The sequence below is a fragment of the Acinonyx jubatus genome, chromosome A1, assembly GCF_027475565.1.
Source record: "Acinonyx jubatus isolate Ajub_Pintada_27869175 chromosome A1, VMU_Ajub_asm_v1.0, whole genome shotgun sequence".
Lineage (NCBI taxonomy): Eukaryota > Metazoa > Chordata > Mammalia > Carnivora > Felidae > Acinonyx > Acinonyx jubatus.
Window position 1 is genome coordinate 98,971,807 of NC_069380.1, and position 27,757 is coordinate 98,999,563.

At 36.4% G+C, this 27,757-nt stretch overlaps 1 long non-coding RNA gene across 1 annotated transcript in view; it reads right to left on the reverse strand.

The window, feature by feature from the left end:
* Positions 1-548: 548 nt before the first annotated feature.
* LOC113604521 (uncharacterized) overlaps positions 549-27,757 on the reverse strand; it is a 75,173-nt gene continuing 47,964 nt past the window's right edge. The window contains exon 3 of the long non-coding RNA XR_008297374.1: positions 549-10,043. This is a non-coding gene — a long non-coding RNA (uncharacterized LOC113604521). The remainder of the gene's footprint in view (positions 10,044-27,757) is intronic.

Genomic DNA, 27,757 nt, shown 5'->3' on the forward strand with positions numbered 1-27,757 from the left:
GTTTCCTTTTACAGGGATAATCAGGAAGATGTCCAAACAATTGTTTTCAGTGAGCTTATGAACTTTTAGAAGGTTAAAGTCTCTATTCCTAGTTCTTTGGGGATTCTTCCTATGTCTTTCACAAGCCTGATACAAGCTTCACTCATCACATGTGTTGGCAGTTTACAAGACTACTGTGCCTGCCAGAAACTAAGCCTACATTTTCACCCATCTTGCAGAGTTTGGCATTAAAAAAAAGCCACTTACTTTTTCTATCAAATGATACTGCTCATTTATAAAAGTGAGAGGTCTGATTCCAAAATCATAGCAATTTGAAGGATTTCTCTTTTCAAATATCAGGACCTCAAAGCATAAATGCTACAAATTAGAACTTACACAGTGACAGATAAAACTTCCTGCAAAACTGTCTTTTTAAAATTAAAACCATGATAATTATGTAACACTAAGCACAAAGGAATGTTCATTTCCAAAATGCACAAAGGAAAGCACAAAGGAATGTTCATTTCTCTAAATGTAACCTGAATCGTCTAAAATTTTTGAAGAAAGGAATGATCCTAATTAGCAGAGGGTCATCCTAATGATACAGTGAATTTTTTCTCTAATTTACTTCTTGGATTTTTATTGTGTCCCTTTAGAAATGCAATACCACCACAAATCTTCAAATGCCCCAAATTCCATGGAGATACATGATACAATCAAAATCCTGCTTCCCCATAAATGGAGAACAACAAGGTTCCCAGTGCACTGCAAATATCTTCAAACTCTCTCCTCAGAAAGCCCCCTCTCTCTCTCTTCCAAAGCTTTTTTCTTTTTAGCCTTCAAAACCAGTGTTGATTCATTAGAGTCTATATTAAAACTGAGAGTCTCTGGCCTGGCTATCTATAGCAGTGTAGATGTCTAGGCCATTGTTAGATGAGGGGAGAAGGTCCAACCATCTCTCTCCATGGTACGTAGATTGAAAAAAAGTGCCTTCCTTCCAGAAAGCTAGGAAATGCTTTCCAATCCTTAATTACTTTTCCACATCCCCTTATTCTGGAGACCAGTGCAGAATATAATCTCCAGCCGTCCTGGAGCTGGATGAATCAATTATTCTAGGGATCTTCCCATTCTGGGAATGGAGAGAAATGGATTCGGCAGAAGGGTCTGGCTCTTCCACTTCAGACAGTGAAACCATGACCAGTTATAATCAATTTCATGGTTTTACTTTACTGACCATCACTCCAGAACACCCTTCAAGGGAAGGGAATAAAAGGAAAAAAAGGCAGGCAGTCATGGCTAGAAGGGGAGGGTTTTCCATCTCCTTTGCTTTATAAGGCAGGAGAGTCTTCAAGGATTCTTTGAGCAGAGGGATCCAGCAGAGGAGTAAGGTAACAACAATAATGTGAAAGGGAGCGTGTCAGCTAAAGAGAGCCTGTTCCACAGCCTGCGAGGTCATTCCACCTGCTGTAAAATCACAGGGATTGCATACTGTTTGTAGAATGTGACACAGTAAGTTGTCAAAATCACCTGAAAAGGTACTTAATTCCACCCCTAATTCTTATGTCCCTTCAGTTTTGATCAAAATTGAAATGAGCTCATTTGAATAAGCGTGCTTTCCATATGGTGGTTTATACAAAGCACAAGTATGTTTATAAACTTTTCAATTTTGTCAAAAGGAAAAATATAAAATAACTCAACAGTCTCTGTGATTTTGTGAGCTAGTTATAAAAATAGAAGTTGATTTTTATGTCTTATGTACTTGACACAAATTAAAATGATACAGCAGGAGTCCAGAATCTAAGCCTAGAGTTTTCCCCATCTTTCTCACCAATGTCCTTCTCCTCCCACTGGTCCACTGCCCCTCTCTTCACTCAGCCTCTGATACCCCAAATCCAGTGTTTCTCAAGCTTTAGAAATGTAGTTATCCCCTTCAATGGAAAAAAATAATCTTTGAGGATTTCTGGTGTTGACAAATTCTTCTTTATTATTATGTTTGTTAAATATGTATAAACACAAAACTAAGTATAAACTCCTTATGCTTAGAGCTTATGTTTGGAACATTAAGTCTACAACCAAAACAAATTTACCAATGTATACAAACAAAATTTAAAAATCAATAAAATTCAATTAACATTAATTAAGTGAGATAGATGATGCTATTATGTTGCAGCTAAACGTAAATACGATATTTAACTGCCTCTGCACACATCTGTCATCTTTGTTCTGAATGCTTACAGTATTTTCTGATATCTTATCATTCAAGTGTTCTAAGACTTTTCTATTAAAACTATTGTAAAGCCTTAAATTGTCATGTGATGCCATTTGGCCTTTACCTGGTATGAAATGCATCATTTATGTATTAAGTTTCGCCTCTACTCTTTCCATAGTATCGCACATTTTAAGTGCCACTTTGCTTAAACTCATTCTTAGACACAAATGCACATTGGCTCTCCATGGGGGCAATTTTGTCCGCTAGGGGATATATGGCAACATCTGGAGGCATTTTGGGTGGTCAGCTGGGAAGAGGGAGTACTGGCATCTAGGAGGTAGAATGCAAGGATTCTTCTAAACATCCTAAAAGCACAGGTCATGTCCCCACAAGTAAGAACCATCTAATCCAAATGTCAGTAACATGGGGGTTGAGAAACTCAGGTAAAGCAAGTGTCAGCTGTTAAAATCCTTTCTCAGGACTTGGTTATAAGTGGTCCTGTGGATAATCCAAAATATGCTTATGTCAATTAATTTTATATTTTTATTTAAAATTTAAAAATCAGGGGGTCCTGGGTGACTTAGTCAGTTGAGTGTAGCACTCTTGATTTCAGCTCAGGTCATGATCCCAGGGTCGTGGGATCAAGCCCCATGTTGGGCTCCATGCTGCTTAAGATTCTCTCTCTAAAATAAAATTTAAAAAAATAAAAAAATAAAATTAAAAAAAATTTTTAAAGACTATTCCTTCCGAAAAATTTCTGAACTCTCCATCTGTTTGATGGAAACTAAAACTGCAATAACTTAGAGCTTCCATTCTGAAGAAGTTAATTTTCTTATATTATATTATAAAATTCCCACCAAGCTTTTGGATTTCTGAATCTTGATCTATTTATTTTATAGCCTGAATATTTATACACATGTAGCATTACTCTTGAATGTCAGTAAATTACATCACCAGAAAAACATTTGCTGGCCCATAATTGACCACAATACCATACAAAAGACACATAAAATTTACTTCAGAATCAATACTATATTATAACCAAAGATCTGGATATACATTCCTACAAAGGGATTATGGGTATGAGAAAGTTTGCTAAGTATAATTATAGATCAGTCTAAAAATGAGATAGCATTTTAGAATTCTAATACCATCTTCAGTCTATCAAAAAAGTATTTATTGGATACCTGTTATGTGGAATGGTCTTTCTACAGTTTAATCTTAGGTCAAGTACAATGTATGTTTTCTCTTCGCACCAATATCCAAGTTTAATGGGTTCCAGCCAGTATGCCTGGAAAATAAATTCTTGCCACGGATAAAGAAACCAGAATGCTTTTGAAGCCAAATTTTTGTTTGTTGTAACAGTAAGTTTCAACATGGTGCGCCTTTCAGTTCCTTTTCAATCTCTTCTAGGCAGTTGCTGCAGATCGTGGAACATGTTCAGCATGTGCAAGGGCATATCCACCCTTCTCTAAGAGGCAGTATTAAGACATCAGCCTAGGAACTTCCTCTGACTCTGTATTGTCCTGACAACTGTGACTCCTGGACGTTATCTATCCTCTCATTTCCTCATTTGCACAAAACAGATAATAAAATGTTTTCATTAGTATCTTGACGACTAAATGAGGTAATATGGAGACAGCTGAAAACAATACCTGACACTTGATAAACTCTCAGTAAATGTTAGCTGTAATTATTTATTTGAATTATAATAAGAGACAAAAAGTTTATAAAAATAGCAGAAGATTGCTAAAGGCTCATTTTTTATTTTAATTTTTAAAAAAATTTTTAAGTTTATTTATTTTTGAGATAGCACATGTGCACGAGCAGGGAAGCGGCAGAGAGAGACAGAGAAAATCCCAAGCAGGCTCCGCGCCATCAGCGCAGAGCCCAACATGAAGACTGATCCCAAGACCATGAGATCATGACCTGAGCAAAATCAAGAGCTGGAAACTCAACCTGAGCCACCCAGGTACCCCTTAACACCTCTGGATGTTTGAAATGAGAAGCATTATTCTGCCTGAAGTAAACCATTCTCTTAATTCCTTCCAGGCATTCGTTCCACTAAAAATGTGTCCATTTACTATTTGTGAGTCCAATTATTATTTTTTCATCAATTCAAACAAATAAACATTTACTGAGCACCTCCTATGTTCCAGGGCAGATGGAGTCCAGTGTGGAGTTTCAAAGATGAATAAGGCAGAGGTTCTTCACTCCAGAAGTTAATGAGCTAAAGTAAAACTGATATTGGCACAGAACCAAATATCACAAAAAAAAATTGCTTCAGCCCGCTACCTGCTTCACAGGCTTGTTTAAAAATGTGTTAGTGATCAGCCCAAACTCAATGATAATGCGGAAAAAACAAAGAGCAAAAGAACTGTATTTGCCTTCCTTTTGTTTGTCAAGAATTCTCTTTATGAAGACAGATGTTGATTACAGATGTGAGGAAATCATTCCAAGCTTCTATGTGCACTGATAGAAAACTCACTCATGTGCACACACACAGACTCACACACACAACACATAAAGAACAGACTTTTCCTTTTAATCTCATATGAGGTTCAATAAAATACTAAGCAAAGCTTCACCTCAGTATGTACTCCACTGAAATAGGTGATGGATACATCAGCCCCAAGAGAGATAAAACAGAAAAGAGAACTGAAATTACAAGGACTGCATTACACTCTTGCCGTTTGCTTGATTCCCCACAGAGTTGTGGATGAGGCTTGATCTGCAAGCACTCTGTATATTTTTGGTCTTACCTAGCTTCTGTAAATTTCCTAAGCTTTGCCTGTTAAGAATCTCAAAAGCAATAGCATTGTGAAAGAGCGAAAATAATAAAGCAGAGTTCTGTGTGGAAGATGAGGAGCTTAAGAGTTAACTAAAAAACAACAACAAAATCCACACGTAATGATCCTATTGTAATATTCCCTGGGGGAGTATTTCTACCTGCAGCTTTCAAATGACTGTCCTTGTTTCTGCCATATTTATAACAATAACAGTAAAAAAGTCATGTGACTTTTGGGAAAAAAGAAACAATTTAGGATCATGTCACAGATTAATAATGACAGATCATCCACATTTCAGCATCATTTGGTTCTATAATAGGAAATCAGCTCTAACATCTTGTATCCGTCAAGAACTGTGAAAGCTCAGATTTCTACCGTACTTGCAAGCTTCCAAGTTAGTGTACCACAATGTCATAGGCATAGTTTCACAACACTATACTCCTAATCCAGAAAGAAAAGCACACTTCGTTAGTCGAGCCCTAGCTGTAGCCAGAGCATCATCACTTTTGCTGCAGGTCTCTGAGCCTCAATTGCCATGGGCCACCGCAAAACAGGCCAAGGAACACCTGTACGCAGGGGGCGGTACTCACAGGAAAGGAACTCGAGCTTAGCAAGCCCAAATCTTTTCTAATGGGCAGTCAGCCTGCTTGAATTTTGCCCCAGAGGCAGACATGATCTTCATCACAGTGGAGATGAAACCATCTGCCCTTTGCTCTCTAGTGAGAAATTTCCCTTCCTTTCTTCCTAGAGGGTTTGCTATAAAAACACCCTTAAACAGATAGTCTAAGATGAGGCAGGCAGTGCCTTAGTTTATAAAACATGTAGCAATGCCAAAGACCCACAGAGAATTACTGAAATACAAAAATATAAAACATCAAAACCCCAAAAGAGCTAATGACTATAGTTTGTGTTTTTGGGGTCAATGTAACTACTGAACCATGCTGATTCCCAGTGTCTCATTAATTTAAATCCAGAAAAGGGTTGACAGATACTTCCTTTTTTTTCCAGATCTTGACTTAGAGCATCAGGGATTTCATATCCACTACATTGGATTTGTTGTTGGGAGTAAGGACTTAAATTCATTTCATATTCCTTCCCACCCCAATGATAACACTAGAATGGAAATAGCTTTGGCCAAAAAGCATATATATATAAAGCCATTTGGGTACAGAATTTTTGTGTGTGGGTGAGAGAGAGAGAGAGAGAGAGAAAGAATGAAAGCTCTGGAATACCAAAAACTATCAGAACTCATTTCTTCTCCCCAACTCAGAGAGGCTACCTTACTTTCCACACAATCCACACAGCAATAATTATTGTATTTCTATCATGCTAAACTCCACTACAGAATACGTGCTAAATGCCATGCAATACAGAGCTAATCAAGGCAAGATTTCAAAGATTCCTTTTTAGAAAAATTAAATGGACTTCCAATCCATAATTAACTATCGCCCCTACTAGACAACCGGGACTTCATTTTATCTTTGTATTTCAAATCCCTCACAAAGATGTTGAAAATGTAAGCACTCAAGGAAGTACTATTAAATAAGACGAAATTTAAAAGATGCCCTGTCAGTATTCACACGACTACATCGAAATAAGTTCAAGGGACTCAATATATTAACAAAAACGTTTTTTCACCTGGACTAACAGTTGCACTATTGAGATAGATCTCACACGTAGCTGTTTTGACCCTACTAAATGAAACAGTGGAGGTTAATACTGTGTAGAAGTGGCAGTGATCCAAAAATTGGAAATTCATCTCCAGCCATCCAAAAGCTACCATAGCAGGTGGTTAGGGAGAATATAGCAAGTATACACACACCTTAACACAAGTTAGAAGAAGAGAACTACAATAAAGAATACATGTTTATATAAAATATCAACTTCATTCTAAATCAGGCTAAATTCGCAAATACTTACTTCATAAACTTTGTTAAAAATTAAGGGTTGAATTTCCACTCCCTAATGGCTAACTGAATGCAAAACCTTACTTATTTCCCCTCTTAAAATTTTCAAGATAACAGAAAAACATAGCAGTCAGGCCATGTAACAAGGAACTGGAGCCACAGTAGTCAGAGTATAATTTCAATCTACTGTTATTCTTTTTCAAGGCTGCCATTTGAAAGGTTCTAGCTACTTGACTATCAGAAACACGAGAATATTCCGACAAAATTAAAAATCTCTCTGCTCTTCAGCCCAGATCTGAGAATATTTTTTTACAGTAAGTTGGAAATTTCAGGGTGTCAAAAGATACAGAAGATACAAGCCCAAAGAATTTATACTATACCTTTATTTCCTTTCCAAGGCAATGCCAAGGGATATTCCAAATCGATTCTTGCTCTTTCCATCCTTCTCTCAAGGTTGTGAGTTGTCAATCAGCATTATCTAGGACCATCAATTCACTTAGCTCAGGGGGGGTCATAAGGACAACAGAGAGGTGTACCAACCTCCTAGGCAGGCTCTGTGGTCAAGTTTGGTGACTGTCTTAAAAATAGAAAGTTATTTCCAAATGTTTTTGTTACCTCTCTGGCAAAGACTGTACGATCTGGGTGACAATTCAATTATAACCTTCTTAAATCATTTCAGGTAGGTTCACAGGTCTCACCTTATTTAGAGCACTGAGAGGAAATATCATTTCTGATCTATGGTAGAAATTAAATTGGAATCTGCCATCATTTCTACACAAAGGAACGCTCCTCAGAGAAATTTTGAAAACATTACACACTACACCCCCTTGTTACAGTACGCAGAATAATTCTACCCATGGAAAGATACACACCAGGCTTTAACTAGGAAAAAAAGTTTGGCAAACTCATTTGTCTCCCATGAGAAAGATGAATTGACATGTCATCTTGGTAAAGAGCCCAGAGCTTTTTCCAAAGGTCTCCTACAGAGCTGCAGAGCGTTATGAACGTGACACAGGACACTGGTCCACAGAATACAGTAAAGGAGAAAGAGTTCTCCGTCCCTATTCCAGCTGGCCAGTCCAGGCCCTAATACTTCATGACTGTACCATCTCAATAGCCTCTAAACTAGTCTGATATCCTTCAAATCGTTCTTCACATGCTAATAGCCTCCCACACGGCTGGCAACATTTTATTTCTAAAAATGTAGTTCTAAGAACATTATTCATCAACTCAGAATTTTCTCAACTTCTCACCACCCTTAGGATGAGTGTAAACTCCTTAGAATGATTCCTTTATGCTCTGATATGAAGGTCTAATTCGCCCCTCTAGTTCCATTCTCCTTCATTTCCCCTCCGCCCAAGCCCATCAAGCTGACCTACTCACCTTTCTTCATTCCTTCAAGTCTCCACTCCTTTTCCAATATTCCTCTCTATTTGGAAATCATGTGCTACAGATAATTTATCAAGATACGTGACTCTGTGCTGCACAATGAGACTGGAATGCGAGTACAAGTAAATCAGGTATTTGTATGTCGCCAGGGCTGGGTATTGACAAAGCAGGACTATGAAAAGTTTACAAAAGTGAGGGCACATGATATGGTCTCTAGAATAGTCTGGGTTGAATAGAGAGACAGGTGAGATCTACAAATGGCTGCAGAACTGGGAGTAAGGCAGTGAAACAACTGATGGTCAAGGGAAGGGAGCTAACAGTTTCCGTTGTAGAAATAAAAGAACAAAGACATGAAATCTCTGAAGTTGAGCAGCTCTGCATGATGGCAAATTGCAAATGTTGAGTGGCAAGTACAGACAATAAACAGAACTCCAAGATTTTTGAATTGGGAAGGTCAAGGGCTATGAGGCTAGGGTTTCGAAAAGCTTATACAGATGAAATCAGCCAAGTGAAGGCAGAAGATGAAGGAAAAAGGAAAATCTTGTTTTCACTGCCACAATCCTTCTCCAGATGGGTTGTCCTCTGAAGGAGGGGAAGAAGATGTCACTGAAAAGGCATATAAACCATCATACAACTAGATGGCATGGGCCTCAGCTCACTGAATAACCTAAAATCAAACTAAAATACATCTCATTTAACTCCTTGAAATAAAATAGAACTTAAGATAATGAAATTTAAAAACAATTCCTCAAAAAAGTACTCAAAGAGTTTATTTGTATTTTTATAGTTTATTGAAAAAAGGAAGATAGATTTTTTTCTAAGCAAACAAACACTCAAAAGGCACATGTCCTGGACCAAATACACACAGTAGAGAGAACTGAAGTTTAATTATAACCACGTAAAACCTCCCAGAGTAAAAATATTGTAATCCACGTTAAGATAACTAAACATTTCACTTCCTGACAAGATTTAAAGTGTAGTAATAAAAATGGCTTGCTAGATTCCAGAAGAGAAAAGAGAATCCTGCCCCTGATGTTCAACCAGTTTTTCCCCAGGAACTTTGTTACCAGAAGAGGCACTGCTGACATGGAGCACTACTTCCTGCTTTGGCTGTACCAACCCACAGAGATGTGAATAGATTTTTTTTTTAAGTTTATTTATTTTTGAGAGAGTGAGAGAGCAGGAGAGGGGTAGAGAGAGAGGGAGAGAGAGAACCCCAGGCGGGCTCTGCACCATCAGCTTGGAGCCCGACTCAGGGCTCAAACCCATGAACTGTGAGATCATGACCTAAGGCAAAATCAAGAGTTGGACACTGAACTGACTGAGCCACCCAGGCGCCCTGACATGAATAAATTTTTATTACACATATAATAGATACCCTGAAAATAGTCTAGGTTGTCTATCAAAGAAAAGAAATTTGTCACAAACCATCTGTTACGAGAAAGAAGAATCTTATTTCAGTAGACACCTTAAAAGTGGATGTACCTTTCAAATCAACATTCAAGTGTGCACGTGGTAACCATATTTTATTCCTATGGTTGTTTGCCTTTATCTTAAAAAGAGAATAATATTGATTGAGAAATCAGAAAGTATAACAAATATATTTTAAAAATCTAAATTTAGCTATATATAGTCAAACTCAGAGACAGTTATTAAATAATCAACCAACCTTTACAAGGTACTCCCCATTAACTGAATCACTGTAAAGTGTTGGAGATATTCATGAACACTGGAAAATAACATATCTTTCAAGTTGAACATTCTCAAAATCTGAAAGAGAAAGGAAAAAAGGCCATTACAAAATGTACTGGTGATGTCAGAAAATGGAAAATAAAACAATAACATCAATTTGATGACTTAACATTTTCAAAACCAGGTTTTATGTAATATGGTGATGTTCTAAGTGACCACCTAATGTTAGAAAATGTGCTGTTCCTGGGGCACTTGGGTGGCTCACTCAACTAAGCGTTGGACTCTGGGTGTTAGCCCAGGTTGATCTCATGATTCATGAGATTCTACACTGGCAGCGCAGAGCCTGCTTGGGATTCTCTTTGTCTCTGTCTCTGCCCCACCCCTGCTCATGCTGTCTCTGTCTCTCCCAAAATAAATAAATAAACATAAAAAAGAAAGAAAGAAAGAAAATGTGCTGTTCCCACTTACCATTATGTAGTCACTAATAAGTTAAAAAAACTATGGTATTCTCATATCATTTCTCCATCAATAAATTGCTGCTATGGTGCTATATAATTAGAAAGATATTTTAAATCTGGCAAATAAAGAAGTATCAACTTGGTGTTTTTATTCCTATTCACTCACATACTTTTTATTTGTAGCCTAAGAAATACTATGATTATCCACAGATGATTAAGGTCCCCTTTGTGCCTTCTGGCGCTGTGAGACATATCTCACTGATGCTTCACAATAACCGATAGAGAAATACATGAGACATGACCTCAAAAGAAATCATGGCAAAAAGCAATGCCTCCACCACTCATAAGCAGTGAAATTGAGGGCAAGTGTCTTAACCTCTCTGAGCCACTATTACCTCCTTTCTAATGCCTACCTCCTAAAGCTGTAAGCAATCAGTGAGATAGTTTGTCAAAACTTGAGTGCAGTGTCTGACTTTGAGAAAGTGCTCAATAAGTCACAGTTTGTATTACCATTTTTATATAAAACCAGTAAGTAAGACAGGATAGGCAGAAAAGGAGATAAAATATAACGCATCAAAACTGAGTGTCAGCAATAGAAGTGAGAAGCATTGCAGGAGCCCATAGTAGGGAGACAAGACAGGAACAAGGCAGTTTCCCAGAGATGCTTTCCTTGAGATCTTGCTGCTTGGTTTGGATTCAAAGACAGAGCTCACAAAAGAGACAAGAGACAAAGAGTACAGCAGGCATGACAGAGGGCCTGTGGCACACGCAAATGTTAGGAACTACCTCGGTGTAGCCAGAAGGATGCTCTTGGGGAAGATAAGGGGACCTTCAATTGAAGTTTAATGCAGGAATAATATTGGAGAAGATATAAATACCAAAGCAAGGAGTTTAGATATACTCGGCAAATAAGAACTGAACAAAGTTTTCTAAAGCCTGAATTTTTATAGGGATGTATTTATGTACACTGATAAGTTAATTGAAGTACATTGTCGAAAAGTACCTCCTGAGCTTTCTCAGATTGGGCCTTTATTTAAAAAGTCAAAAATATAAAATTAAGCTTATCTTTCCTGGCTCCTGAAACAGCAGTTAATGTGATCCACAAAACCTAGTACTCAAAACATGGTTTTTACATTTTAAATGAATATTGTTATTGATGGTAATGGAAAATAAGGATGTGTGCATAAAATTTCATCTTATAACCCCAAGCATTACGTTGTCCAATAGTTTAACCTTTCCCTACTGTAGCAGCCGTCAAGGAGGAGCAAAATGAATGATTAGAATTCATCTCCTCTCTCTTCTACCATTGGACATGCTAATGAGCATAAGAATTAGCAAAAAGCAGGAATGATGGGCCAGAGGTGAAAGCAGTAAATGACAAAAAAGCAAGTCACAAAAATGAAGAATCACTCCCTAAGTAATATAAAGTTGATTATGCGGTATTATGGATAATTACCCTTCAAAAGCACTTTGACAATGAAAATCATTTACAAACAGCTATCACTTGCATACTCCTAAAGGGCTCACATCCTAATTGCCCCTAACTGCACTTGTTATTGCTAAACTAATGCATGTACAACATGGGGCTGGGGTCTTTCTTTCATGTCAAGGATAACACCGGGGTACATGAAAGCCCATCCAGTGTTCAATACTGCGAGGCACTAAGGAGTTAAGTGGATAATCATACAGGCACAGGAGCCAGATTGCCTGGGTCAAAGCCTGACTCCACCTCTAAGGAGCTTTTTGATCTCAGGCAAGTGTTCTTAACTACTCTGTGCCTGAGTTTCTCAGCTTTGAAATATGTGTTATAACAGTGCTGTCTAATAAAGCATACGTAAGTCCATACATACAAGACACTTGCGAGAGTATCAAGAACATGATAAAAGTCAACAGAAGTTAACTAATAATTAGCTGTGTAAACAAAATGATAAAGAATTTCCAGAACGGAAGGAATTACGTCTACATATGACAAGTGGTGGGAGTCAAGGAAGGCTTCAAAAGGAAGATACTAGTTAGACCTGAAGTCTTGGTATGAAGGAAAATGGAGAAAGGACAATTCAGAAAGAGAACAAACAAGACTGAGGAACATGGAGGCACCTGGTGGACTCCAATGGTGGGAAGAAGACCTGTCTTCTAGAAGTGGTGGGAAGTGAAGCCAAAATCTTGGACATTAGGATACACACTGGTAAGGAGGTTCTAAAGCTTGTTAAGGTTAGGAAAGACTTGGCTAGACATAAGATTTAGAAGGAACTTAGCAGTGTGGTAGGGTCCCCCAGCCTAAGGAGAGAGAATAAAAGGGAGAGAAAACTTCAAGGTAACCTGGCTATGTGCCAATGTGACAACATCCCTCATGACCTGTAAACTGAGACTACTTAATCAGACTACATGCTTGTGTGTGTTACCATATATGGAAGACAAAGAAATAGAAAATGTATAAAAAACTATGCCACATGACATTCAGGGCTCAGTTCTTCGGGTACTAACCCAACTGAGCGATGCTGGCATGAATAAAGTTGCTTCCTGGAAATTAAAAGGCCTCAGTGTCATGACTCTGGGTGAGAATCCTGCTACAGCAGCAGTAGAAAGGCTTCTTGAGCTAACGGTGAGATAACCCAGATTCACTGAAAGATAGTATACTGTAAGGCTATCACTGCAGATTATTTAAATCCTAAATCCATCTGCCACTGCACATACACATATATGTATATATGTATGTATGTATCTGTGTGTGTGTATATAATATATAATCTTTAACGAAACTTTGTGTCACTACTTGCCGTCATATGGTGCATATACTCAAGATCAACAAATTTAAATGATCTGCTCAAACAAACACAGCTAGTAAGAGGCAGAACTGAGTCTTCAAACATCCATGTCTATTGGGTGCCAGGGCCCTCGTTCTTTCCACAACATCTAGCTCCCTTCCCAATCTGTTCAATGGCATTAATCTAACACAGCCAACAGTAAGGACCTATACATGGCTATAAGCAATGTAGATGAACAGTGGATGGTTGCTTCCCAATGTCTTGACCATGAGTTATGAAAGGGGAAGGTAGCAAATGTAATTCTCAATTCCCTAGCATGAGTAATCAGCCTCTGAGTGAAAGAAAGATATTTTATGAGAAAGGTGACAGACTTAGTTTAAATATGTGGTGAATTTGAAGTGCCTGTGAGACATCCACTTGGAAAGATTCAGTTGGCAGGTAGAAAGAGAGCTTGAAGCTTCCCAGCAAGGCTAGGCTGCAGACAGACTTAGGAGATATCAAGGATTGGGTGATAGATGGTAATAAGAAAAAGAGAGATTTGTACAGTGGAAACATGTAAAGAAATAAGAAAATAAAAAAGAAGATCTTTTGTTTGTGGTACTGGCTTAAATCATTAGTCCTTGAGAAACCAATAATTTTAAGCCCTGTAATAGTTACTCCACTCTGCCAAACTATTGAAGTGTGATAACACTTATCAATGACACACATTTTTAAGCTCTTGTCAAATGCATTAATGCAGTCAAATGCATTAAAAGCATGCAAAGCATTGTTTAACTTTACCGAGCACCCCCTTACAGAAGTCATTAACCATCAAAATCTCTCTACAAGAAAAAGGCAAGAATTGCAATAACAGCTATAGATTAAAATTTGTGACTCGAACTAGGAGCTCAGCAAAATTATTGATAAAGCTGAACACAGACTCAGCTCTTCTGATTTACACTCCAGAGTATTAGTCAGTGGAGTGACTGCATCTGTTGTTATAATGTGCATCTGTCCCTCCTTGGGACTGAATTGAAACTAAATCAGTTCACACTGTTGTCTTAATAGCTCTAAAATTATAATTGCTATTTAATCACTACTAAATTGGGCTTGGCCTTGATTTCTTGGCAAGTTTTATTTCATTAGTAATATATTGAGTTTCTTTCTCTATTTTTTCCTATCTTCTTGCCAAACATCTCTTTCTAAAATGATAATATGCAAAGTCTCATTTTTTAAATAAAATTATAACCACAGTGTAAGGCAAACACGATTACAGATAAGTATCCTTTTCCATTAATAAAAAAGAATGCTACCATTAAGCATCATAAAAATATGACAAGTCCAGGGGCGCCTGGGTGACGCAGTCGGTTAAGCGTCTGACTTCAGCCAGGTCACGATCTCGCGGTCCGTGAGTTCGAGCCCCGCGTCAGGCTCTGGGCTGATGGCTCAGAGCCTGGAGCCTGTTTCCGATTCTGTGTCTCCCTCTCTCTCTGCCCCTCCCCCGTTCATGCTCTGTCTCTCTCTGCCCCCCCCCAAAAAAAAATAAATAAACGTTGAAAAAAAAAATATGACAAGTCCAGAAAATCTCTTTCTCAAGCACAAATTTTCTTTTACATGGCAGATCAACTTCACTAATACACAATACGTAAACTATGAAACTGAAATACGTCTCACATTTGTGTTTAAATTAGATCAAATTTCATCCCTAAAAACACATTATGTTGATACCAGCTTCCTTGGTAATTACATTCTTGAATCCAGTTCAGAGAAAGTGTCTCCAATAGTCTAATAAAGAAAAATAAAAATTGTGACTTGATTGTGCTTTTTTGATACCTACTTAGGAATAGTTAGAATGATGCATGCACGAAATTAAGAGGTATTTTAATAGCATTAAAGCATAAAGAATTAAACTGTATGCTTGACTGAATCACTGTAACTTCTTGCCCTCGGTTTTCTCAACTATAAAATGAAACAGCTAATCTTAAATTATTTTGAAGTCTTTTCTAGTTCTAATATTTTAAGATGAAGTGACAGTACCAAGGGCTAAGTGTAAGAGAACCTCTAGACCAAATTTCCCATGGCACTCAAGACCCCTCCCAAATGAGCAGAGCAACAAAGTAAACACAGGGGATTATTATACAAGGGCAGCCTGATGCCAACTCACAACCCTCCCACCCAACAAGATGGCTGGTCCCAACCTTCTCTGATAGAGACATTTTAGAGCTAAATGGCTCATACTCTTGATTCTTTTAGTTTCAATAACTATTACATGTATTCATTGACAAGTCTGGAACCAGAACAAGTATTTGTCAATCAAGGACATCGTTAAAGCATACCTTCATAATTAGGAAAGGTAGAGAACATTTTGTTTTCTTTCCTATAATCCAAGATAACCTAAAATAAATGTCATAATATTCCTTCCACTACGCATATTTTGGATTTCATCACACCAAAACTAGACCCACGGCTGTAGTTTAAAAGTTTTAGTATGTTTCCCATGAGGATGCAGGAGTTCTGCTATTAAGACTTTCCTTTCAAGGTCACTGACACATGCAACTGAAGCACTTGGGAGGTAATTCTATGTTTGATTTAAGAGACAGAAGTTGAACTAAAATAAGCATATTGAGAAGCACTAGATGCTAAATTATTCGCTCAGGTTCTGTAACTAGAAAACTGGAATTAGCTTGTGCCTTGGGCACTAGTACATTAAAGTTTTAATATAAAAAGTTCTGCTTATGACTTTGCCCTGATGACTTCTTGTCACTTGTATGCCAAAAAAAAAGCCATATGGAAAAGCACATCAGGGCATGGGCAATAAGTAATTAACTGCTCCTCACTTAAAATCTTTTATCATACAAGGCAGAAACTGTCTCCTAATGACATTAACTTACTTAAAATGAATAATACATGGCAAAAAATGGGTCCCTGAAGTTCAGAAAGGGGATTTGACTCTCTTTTAGTGCATTGTACAGACAAGGCAAGGGCAATTCTCATTAAAGTGTTGAGCATATACTCATAGACCAATGAGGCACAGAATAATTACACATACCTCCCAAAAGACAAAGAACATTAATAATGTTACCTCATACACACCTCAAGGATCAGGACTGAAGGAAGTGATTACAGCATAAAGCGATTGTTTCTAAATGTTCCTGCAAGGGATCTGATAAAATTTTCATGATATTCTAAGAGATTCTTCCTTTCATATATCTTGAAAAGATGCAGAGTATATAATGAGTTTAGAGGAGAAATAATTTTTATTCTTTTCTAGGTTAAATTATTCATTGATTTATTAAATATCTAATATATTTATTTCATCCTTAAATATCTCATCTATTTATTTAAATAACATCAAGATCATTCTTTTCATGGGCAACTAGTAAACAAAACCAAACTTAATAATTTCAATGATAGGCTAAACTGTTTTCTTTGAGCAAATTTTAAACATCTTGGGCAAGGTTTCAAGGATGTCCACAATGACAGTGTTTTATAATGCCACTGTAATGTTTTAGTATATCTAAGCAGTTTACAACGTAACTCTATTTTTTACTGAGGTCTTGAACAATTACTCAATAGTTAAAACAGAACATATATGAAAAGCAGCCATTTATCACAAATTCATAAACATTTTAACAGGAAAAATATGATTTCTGCTTTTAGATACTCTTTTAGTATAAAAATAAATGCACATGAAAAAATAAAAGGAAACTGTCTACAAGAATGGTTTTAATAAAATTCAAATTTTTAATGAAAACATTTCTTAGGTATTCTTTGTCATTTACTCAATTTTTCAAAGTGGATCATCTGATTTTGCCATGATAACAGTAATACATTTTTAGTCAATAATCTCAATGAGATAGCTAAAACTTCAAAATATAACTTTATTACTTTTTTTTATGAAATCAAAAGTGAATAAGACATAAATTTCTCACACAACCTCTGGAAGGCAAAGACCTTCCACAGTTTTACACAGCAATTATACTGGTAAGGATATTTAACATCCATTTGTAATAGGAATAGACATATTTTTGAAGAGATAAGATTTTTATTTTTATTAAAAAATACATTTTTAAATAGGAGGGAAGGACTCTAATTTAAGTAAATACATAGATAGATATAAGCATATGTGTTTGTGTCTGTGCATGTTGTGGGTTTTAAAGCTAGTTCTGAAAGCTTTTTCCATGAATGGTTGAATTAAATTATTTTTTATTAAATTACTTTCAGGGTTTTTTCCCCAATTGAGAGACCAAAAGAAAGGATTACTAGGCCAAATGCAGAAAAATTGCTTTAGAGAACACTGTAAACTGCAGGTCAAGGCATACATAGTCATCTAACCATACTTCCTGCTAACTTAACCTCATGTAAAAACTAAGCTCAATCCAGGAGTAAAGACTTGCTCTCAGCTTCATACTATGCAATGCTTCAAGGACAGTTAAAGCCAGGTGGTTTATGGACTCTACAAATTAATGATATACACAGATAGAATGTTTTGTCCTGAAGAATGGAATCCTACTACATTCCATTCTTCAGATATGTGGTGATAAAGAAGGGAAGAGCAGCTTATTAATATCACATAGCACCCAGGTTAATAGCTATTGGTTCCTCATCATCAAAAACTACCATCAGAAATTCTAATACCTACTTATGGAACTGTTTCTTAGTATCAAAAACAAAACAGAAAGAATGGTTGTGCTCTCCTATTATCGGGTATATTACTGTTTGAGTTTAAAATATTGAAACATGGTAAACAACTCACTAAACACCAGTAAGTAAAAGGAAGCCCTGGTTAGTTATTAAAAAGAGATATGCCAAATGTTTATGTGTGATCATATTCCCTCATTCCAAATTGGCAATGTTTTAGTAGCGACTGGGAAATGATAAATGATAATTGTTTCCTTTTGAGCATCTGGACATATATCACATCCAGCTTTGGTTCATTATGGCTGAGTTTAGCACACATAGCTCATGCATTTTCTCATTTATCTGAAAAAAGGTACAGAATGAGGCTTCAGTCATCTGAATCAACAGCTTTGGGGTTAGATAAGTAATTTCAATTTGAAATTAGATCAATAAGGGGCGCCTGGGTGGCGCAGTCGGTTAAGCGTCCGACTTCAGCCAGGTCACGATCTCGTGGTCCGTGAGTTCGAGCCCCGCGTCGGGCTCTGGGCTGATGGCTCAGAGCCTGGAGCCTGTTTCCGATTCTGTGTCTCCCTCTCTCTCTGCCCCTCCCCCGTTCATGCTCTGTCTCTCTCTGTCCCAAAAATAAATAAACGTTAAAAAAAAAAAAAAATTAAAAAAAAAAAAAAAAAGAAATTAGATCAATGAAATTCCTGAAAAGGTCTTACTCTTATAATCTTAGTTGTACAGATACCTGTACCAGTGCTGAAATACTGATCTATTTCTAGAGACAGCTAGCCTTCAGCTAAGATAGTCTTCTCTCTCTGTAAAAAAGCATATCAGCTATATATTTACTCAGCTTTGAACTCTAGGTGAAGTCATTTTACTGAATTATCACCAGGGAGTTAACCCAAAAAAGTATAGTTTTCTGGGTTTTACCCTGAGAGATTCAGATTCAGCAGATGTGGGACTGGATCCAAGAATTTGCTTTTAGTAAGTCTTCAAGTTGCTGGTAGCTTGGAAAGCATGCTCTGAGAAACATTTACATAAAAGACTGGAAGCAAATCTTTATGACTCTTAACAGTATCAATCTATTTATATTGTTCAAACAATTGCTCAGATTAAGAGTCACTGGAGTATATTAAAATTATGAAAAACTTGTGTGGAAAGCATAATCTATCCGATGTTTACTCTCACATGGATTCAGAGTCTTCGTGCCTTCTTTTTCCTCTTTCTTCTTATATGCTCAGACACAAACACACACATACACACAATTTTTTAGATTGATCGGATGACTGATTGATTGTTCCATTTAAAATTTTAGAAACCATAAATCACAACTTTCAAAATTTAAAGTGTAAAAGGAGCACCTGGCTCTGGAAGTATTGGAACATCTGACTTCCTTCAACTAAAGTGTGACCTAGAAAATGTAAACTGTGAAAATATGCTTTGGAAACTAGAAGAGAGTATTCATCAAATATGAAAACTTCAGAGGGCCATTATTAGTTAATGAGAGGATAAAATAAAGAATTTTATGTAAAAAATGACTAAGAGAAATGAATAAATTCATAGAAACAAAATTTACAAAGATTGGCTTAAGAAAATAGAAAAACTGAATAGTCCTATTGTAGATAATTGAACACTTTTTCACAAAGAAAGCTTCGAGCACAAAAGACATTGTCAATTAATGCTAAGAGACATTTAAGAAGAAATGAGGCCTATCTCATATAATCACTTTCAGAACAGAATAAGAGAACACTTAGGTTTATAATAGCATAACTTTGATGGCAATCACTGAAAGTCACATCAAGAAAATAAATTTATAGGCAAATCTTGCCCAAGAACATAGGTACAAACATCTTAAATAGTGTATTAGCAAAATGAACACAGCAGGATATAAAATGTGAAAAAAAAAAACCCTGACATTGCATTTATTTCAGGAATAAAATCATTTGCACTTAACACTTAAAAATCAATTTATCAATTTATTTCATAACATTAACATTCTAAAGAGAAAAAAATACATAATTACCCCAATTTAATACCCATGCGTGTCAAAAATAAATAAAATTAAGAGAAGAAGGACAATTAATATACTAATCAGAATCTTTTTAGAAAATCTATGTTGCACTGAAAGGGGAAATATTGAAAGCTTTCCCATGTGAAATTGGGAATAAGTGTGATTATACCTCTTTCTAGCTTGTAGTTAAGATCTTGACAGTGCAACAATATAAGAAAAATAAATGATTGGAAAAGGAGTAGTTATTTGCAGATAGAGCCAATAGATGATTGTGCACACAGAAAATTTAAAAGAATTCACAGAACTATTATAATTAATATGTAAATTTATCATGGATGTGGATTAAGTCAATGTCCAAAAATCAATTGCATTTCTGAATAACAATAAACAATGAAAAATTTTAAAAATTAAACGTTACTTTTACTACAGCATCAAAAATAACAAATACTTGGGAAGAAATCTAACAAAAGATTGTGGGGAATAAGCTTAGAAATTCCCTGACCCTGCCCTGATGGGTTAAAAAGGCATAAAGAATTACAAAGCCATAGCATGTTCACACCCAAGTTTGGGTAAACAAGATTAGTATATAGGTGTAGAGAGGGTGGGGCCGAGGCCCCAATACAAAGGTACATGAAGTAAATAAGATTAGATATTCAGGGCAGATACTCCCCCCTCTCAATTTAGTACTATAGCAGAAAGCTGCTTTTGCAGGAAGGAAGGACCAAATTAGGTAAACAGGAAAACAGGGCTATAAACTGCTGCAAGGTGAAGTTGCCCAGAATGGAGCTAATTAACAAAAGAAAGGTGCCTTGTAGACCCTGAGGTTACACACTCTGTCTTATCCCCTAGGCTGGCTAAGTTAAACAGACATGGCGCCCTCATGTCTGCCGTTAACATCCATCTGTCCCGCGCCAGGATTTTGGTTTCTATTGACCCAAACCCCTAACATGGTATATCTTCAAAACTCCCTTTCCCTCAGCTCATGAATTCATGTTACAGATTCATTGTCTCTTTGTGCATGCCCATCATATTTGTAAGCCTTCTGATCTTAATAAATATGGAGCAGGAAGGACCCTTATTCGGGGCTCTTATCTTTTCCCGAACATTAGCCGTCTCTCGCATTTTAATCCTGTGTCCCGATTTCTTGCTAGACAAGAAAGAACTTTAGACCCAGAATCTATGACAAAAGATGTGCCAGATCTCTATAAAATATTATGGAGAATAATTAAAGAGAATCTAAATAGGGGTGCTTGGGTGGCTCTGTCGGTTAAGTGTCTGACTTCGGCTCAGGTCATGATCTCACCGCTTATGAGTTTGAGCCCCACTTTGGGCTCTATACTGATAGCTCGGAGCCTGAAGCCTGCTTCAGATTCTGTGTCTCCCTCTCTCTCAGTCCCTGCCCCACTCATGCTCTGACTCTCTTTCTCTCAAAGATAAACATTAAAAAACAAAAAAACCTTTTAAGAGAGAGAGAAAGAGAAAGAAAGAAAGAAAGAAAGAAAGAAAGAAAGAAAGAAAGAAAGAAAGAAAGAAAGAAAGAAAGAAAACCTAAATAAATGGAGGAATATAACATATTAGTGGATTCAGACTTAATATCCCGAAGATTTTTATTTGCTACAAATTGAGGTACAGTTTAAATTCTGTCCCGTTAAAACTCCCAATAATTTTTTTTGTGTGTGGAAACTGAAGAGTTTATTTTGAATTATATATTAATATGCAAAGAACCACAAGTAGCTTTCCAGGATTTCTCAACCAGATTTCCATGAGAGGATTAAACCCTAATGACCTAAAACTTCCATTTCATGATTTAACTTCTCTTCTATGCTTTAAGAATGGTGTCATAATTGAAAGAATTGAGAAAAATTATCATTCTGTTTTTTTACATTTTCAGTTCAGATGAAGAACATTAGTTGAGAAAGCCTAGCAGAAAATTTTGAAGAAACAGAACACAGAATGCTATCACTAGATAATAAGATTAGTTCTGAAACTGCAGTAATTAAGTCAGTTGGGTATTGCAACAAGAGATAAACAGACTAATAGAAGAAACTTTTCAGGAACAAGTCTAGATATTTATGTCCCTTAATGTATAACAAAGACGCCAGTGCAGAGCAGTAGAAAAGGATGAGCTTTCAATAAATGCTGCTGTGTTAACTGAATGTCTACCTATGTCTGTGCATCTATGTCTATAAACAGACAGACAGATGAGGCAGAGAGAGACATGGATGGTTAGCAGGAGGGAGAAGATAGATAATTTTACCCCTACTTTTTCTACTCACCAAAATCAATTCTACGTGGCATACAGATCTAAATTTAGAAGATACAATAACACTTCCAGTAAGTAACATTAAGAAAAAACCTTCATTAACTTAGGATAGACACAGAGTTTTAAACAGAACTCAGAACTAGCATGAATAAAAATTTTAATAAATTAAGCTATATTAAAATTAGGAACCCATGTTCATCAAATACCATAAAAAGTATGAAAATACAAGCCACTGAGAAGATATTTACAACACCTATAACTGCAGAAGGATCCTGTAACATATGCAAAGATGTGTATTCATCCTCTTCAAGAAAGGACTCATTCAGTTATTAAGAGTGTGGTTAGCTGAGAGCCTCCAGCTATTAACACCTTTAGAGTCTCCAACTTTTGAGCCAAGGCCCCCCTATTTTCAGGATGACAGTGACCAAGGAAGTAACAGCCCAGGCTACATTCTTCATGGTGAGGCCCCTAGCTAATGCCATGCCTTTACAATAACCTTTCTGCATTTTTAACTCTTTATCAGTGTCTGCTTCCCTCAAACACAAACTGACAGATTCATGTACAAACTACACACACACACACACACACACACACACACAAACTTCTAATAATCAACGGGAAAAGGACAAGTCATTTTTAATGGGCAAAGACATGAATAGGTACTTCACAAAATATAATATCCAAAAAAAGATGTTCAACCTCATTACTCCTCGGCAAATGGAAATTAAAACCACACTGATTTACCATTACATACCCACCAGAATGGCTAAAGTTTCAAAGACTGAAAGAACCAAGGGTCAGTGACCGTCACTTTGGAAAATTCTCTGGCAATATAAGCTAAAACAGAAAATACACACATCCTATGACTTAGCAACTTCACTCTTAGGTATATACCTGAAAGATGTGTGTGTGTGTGTGCATGTGTACATAACAAAAGACATAGGTTGTGCATATGAAAATGCTCTTCATAAAAACAAAAAGATTTAAATGAATAAATAATTTGTACTACATTTATCCAACAGAACACCTTACAGCAATGAAAAAAAAGTACTACTACATGCAACAACATAAATGAATATCACAATGTTAAACAAAAGAAGCCACACTTGGGGCATGTGGGTGGCTCAGTTGGTTAAGTGTCCAACTTCGGCTCAAGTCATGATCTCATAGTTTGTCAATTCAAGCCCCATAGTTTGTCAATTCAAGCTCTCTGCACTGATAGCTCAGAGTCTGGAGCATACTTAGGATCCTCTGTTCCTCTCTCTGCCCCTCCCCTGCTTGTGTGTGTGTGCTCTCTTTCTCTCTCTCAAAAATAAACATTTTTTTTTAAAGAAATATTCAACAACAAAAAGTTACACTTAAAATAATCATGTTATGCCATTTCATTTATATAAATGAAATCAGGAAAAACTAATCAATGTGATATAAGTCAAGGTAGTGGCTACCTTTAAGAGATATGGGAATGAGGACAAGATCTTTTGGGGTGTTAATTTTCTTTTGCCTGATCTGAGGGGTAGTTAAATGGATATGTTCACTTTATAAATATCCTTTGAACTATATGTTCATGATTTGTATACTTTACTGAATATATTATATACCTAAAATTTAAAAAATATTTTTAAAAGATTAGAATGTTTTTGAAACTATTTAAAAAATTTTTGAGGTTCATTTAGACTTGACTCTAATTAATTCAGCCCCTTCTTGTATTAATATTGCAGCCTATATGAATGAACATTATTACTTCATACTATTATGACTATGGAGTAGTTACATTCATAAGTATGGACCATGAAAATCAGTTTAATAGCTTTGCAGTCATATCACACATTGTGGATGTTTACAATATAGCTGCGTAAGGAAGTACTCGAGAAACCCCATAATGATGGGGTTATGTCAAAGGGACAACAGGTACCAAGTGGAAAAGCCCCCAGTGGCCAAAGTTAAAGCAATTTGAAAATGAAATAAACAAAGTAGTATTATATTACAATCAAATGCATAAAACAAATATCCTGGATTCATACTGATAAAAATATATTATTTTAAAAAATAAGTAGAACAGAATAAATATCCCATACATAAAAATTCTAAATAATTTGTGTAGATACTCTGCTCCCAAGAAGACGGAATATAATTCTCCACTCCTTCATTGTGTGTACATAATGATTTGCTTCCAAAAAATACAGTATGAGAAGGGGTGGAAGGATGGGAGAGCAACTTCACAGTGAAGATACCTGAGAAACACTACCTCAGTCAGATGAACAAGGTTACCATCAACAGTGATAAATCATGTAAATAGTATGTGCCCTTAATACAGTTTGATGAGAACTGCACTTTACCTTTGTGGTTTTCCAATCAAAAATCAATAAACCCAGTTTAATGAGATCAAAGAAATCCCAATCAGGAAACTTCAGTAAAATATCTGACCAATACTCCTCAAAACTGTCAACATCATCAAAACCAAGAAAAGTCTAAGAAACTGTCAAATTCACAAGGAGCTTAAGGATATATGACAGTGTAATGTTTTACCCTGAATCACCAGAAAGGCATTAAAAAAGATTAAGAAAATCTGAATAAAGTAGGGACTTTAATTAATAATAATGTATCAGGGCACCTGGGTGGCTCAGTCTTTGAGTGTGTCTGACTCTTGATTTTGGCTGGGATCATGATCTCATGGTTCCAGAGATCAAGCCTCACGTCAGGCTGCACACTGATAGCATGGAGCCTGCTTGGGATTCTCGCTCTCCCTCTCTCTCTCTGCCCCTCCCCTGCTCGCTTGCATGCTCTTTCTCTCTCTCTATCTCAAAATAAATAAGCTTAAAAAAATAATTTATCAATATTGGATAATTGATTGTGACAAATGTTCCATACTAATGTAAGATGCTAATAACAGGGGAACTGGGTGTTGGGACTATGGAAACTCTGTATTCTCTTTGCAATTTTTCTGTATATCGAAGACTAGTCTAAGATACAAGTTTATGTAAAAAGAATGAATGTGATTAGAAAACTAGTTTGACATGTGAAATTATTTCTAAAGGAAAAAATGGCAACTTACACATATTAGTAAAAGTTTTTTCTCGTATCTTTATTGGTTTGGACTAATTCTCAATGCTTCCAAATAGTGTCTATTCCTTCATGGTCATCGTCCTCAGTACTCATCCATGGAGACATTTAATTCTCTTTTATGGGATTTTGATTAGCATGAGTAGTATAAGGAATCAAAAAGATCTGGAATTCAGTGCCACCTTTGGCACCAGCAATAAATGTGACTCAATAACCTCCTTATGTCCTCATATTTCTCATTTGTAAAACTGTGATCTAAACTACATTTTGTTAAATGCTAATATTTCTACGTATTAAAATACTCTGTACATACTAGTCTTTAGTAATGACTAATGAAATCACATCTTATCTACAAAATCTTCTATAGTTTATAGTAGGCATAACAAGCTATTAATAATCCCTGATGGTGGAAAAACAAGAAAAATAAATGAAATAGAAAATATAAAATGAGTCTACTGCCTAATAGATTTTGTTGAGCCTCTCAGGAATTCAATTATTGCCAAATTTTCTAAAGATTCTATAAACAGGGGCTCAGTCAGTTAAGTGTTCAACTCTTGGTTTCACCCAGGTCATGATCTCACAGTTCCGTGGGTTTGAGCCCCACATCAGGCTATGTGCTGGCAGTGTGGATCCTGCTTGGGATTCTCTCTCTCTCCCTCTCTCTCTGTCCCTCCTTCACTCACACTGTCTCTGTGTCTCTCAAAATAAATAAACTTTACAAAATTAAAATTAAAAAATAAAGATTCTGTAAACAACTTGAAAATCCAGGAGTAATTTCCTTATTTATACCATTTATTGATGCACTATGTATTCTAATATAGTATCATACATAGCAAAGCTGCGGAGATTTGAATGAAGTTTGCAAAGATTGCCTCAATCCTGTTCCATAGCTTTTTAAACCAGAGATTTCATAAATACTGAAAAATATTTTTGATGAGACTCTTGTCTTCATTAATACTATGCTATACATCTTAACGTAAGCAAATTAACATAAATAAACATAAATGAAGTATTTTTCCTTCCAAGTAGGTAGGAATAACCTGACATTATAAATAATAAACCTGAAATAAAGGGTAGACACATGTATTTTTGAAGTTGGCAGTCATATCTCAGTAGGCCACTGGAAATGTTTCAGTTCCTTAGAGATTAAGGAAGAAACTGTTTGTCAGATATAAATGAAAATATTGAACATTATATGTGCAAGATACCTCAACATTCTCTTACCACTGCTGTTCTCCTGCCAAGAATCCTAGAAGATATATACACTTCGCTCCCATTAGCATCAATTAAACTCCCAGGCTATGGAGCAAATACCTTATTAATGTCAGAGTTGGGGTGCCTGGGTGGCTCAGTTGGGTAAGCATCCTACTCTTGATTTTGGCTCAGGGAATGATCTCATGGTTCTTGAGATCGAGCCCTGAGTCGGGCTCCGGGCTGTTACCATGGAACTTGCTTGGGATTCTCTCTCTCCCTCTCTCTCTGCCCCTTCCCTGCTCATGCTTTCTTTCTCAAAGTAAAATAAATAAATAAATAAATAAACCTTAAAAAAGAAGAAGAAGAAATGACAGACTGGTTGAAGATAAAAAAAAACCCAAGTAAAATAAATTTTGAAAATCAGTAAGCCTAACAACATAAACAGCTGAATGTCCCAGGTTGGGAGAAAGTGGTGTTGAATTATGGAATCTTTCTGAAAAGGTCTCGGAGTTACCATGTCATCACTCAAGAAAGATATAATCAGAGATGTGATATTTAAGAAGCCATGATTTTCCAGAGTCAAGGACAGCTTGACATTCTAGACCAAGGAAAAATATGTGCACATATAAGGTATACTCTAGAAAATCCATGCAGTCCCAGATTGATAGATCAAGGCTGGGATAGTGGTCTTTGAATTTCTTGTAAGTAGTGGGTATAGTATGGGTGGAAGCTTATTCATGTGGTTAACCTTGGCTTCCAGGCTTGCTAGCAAAAGAATGAACATAAGAAAAGAGCTGTTAAAATGTGAGAAAATGAACAACTCAATACTGAATCTGAGAGTAAACACATCAAGTTGAGGTTTGGTGGAAGTTAAGGAAATAAAAGAATACTACCTTTAACAAAAGGGAGGTTTTCCTTTCTGTCATTTAAAAGATATCTAGAAATAAATAGTACAAGTCTGATTCCACCGAATCAGGGAGTCAGTCGCCTTTTATCTTGTCGTTCAGTTATTTTCAGCTCATACTTTAATTCTCATAGTACAAAATGGCAGCTGGAGCTCCAGATATCACATTTGTTGTCAGGCCAACTAGAAGGAGGAAACAGGGTAATCCCTTCCCTCAACTCACTTCAAGGACACTTTTACTCAAAATGTTGCTTACATATTATTAACCAGAAAAGACTTAGTCACTTGGATAAGATCAGCTGCAAAAGAAGCTGGAAAGTACAGTATTTGTTTCCAGATAGTTATGCTTACCACTATTTGTGGGTTCTATCCTTAAGGTGGAAAGAGAAAGAACATCAGCAATAGGTAACTAGCCTCTCTGCCATGGTTCTTCCAGCATTTAACATTTCAGAGGTTAGAGACATTCTGGATGATAATAATGTCCAAGAGTATTATTTTGTTCAAGTGGAGAGAATATAAAAGATACTGATAC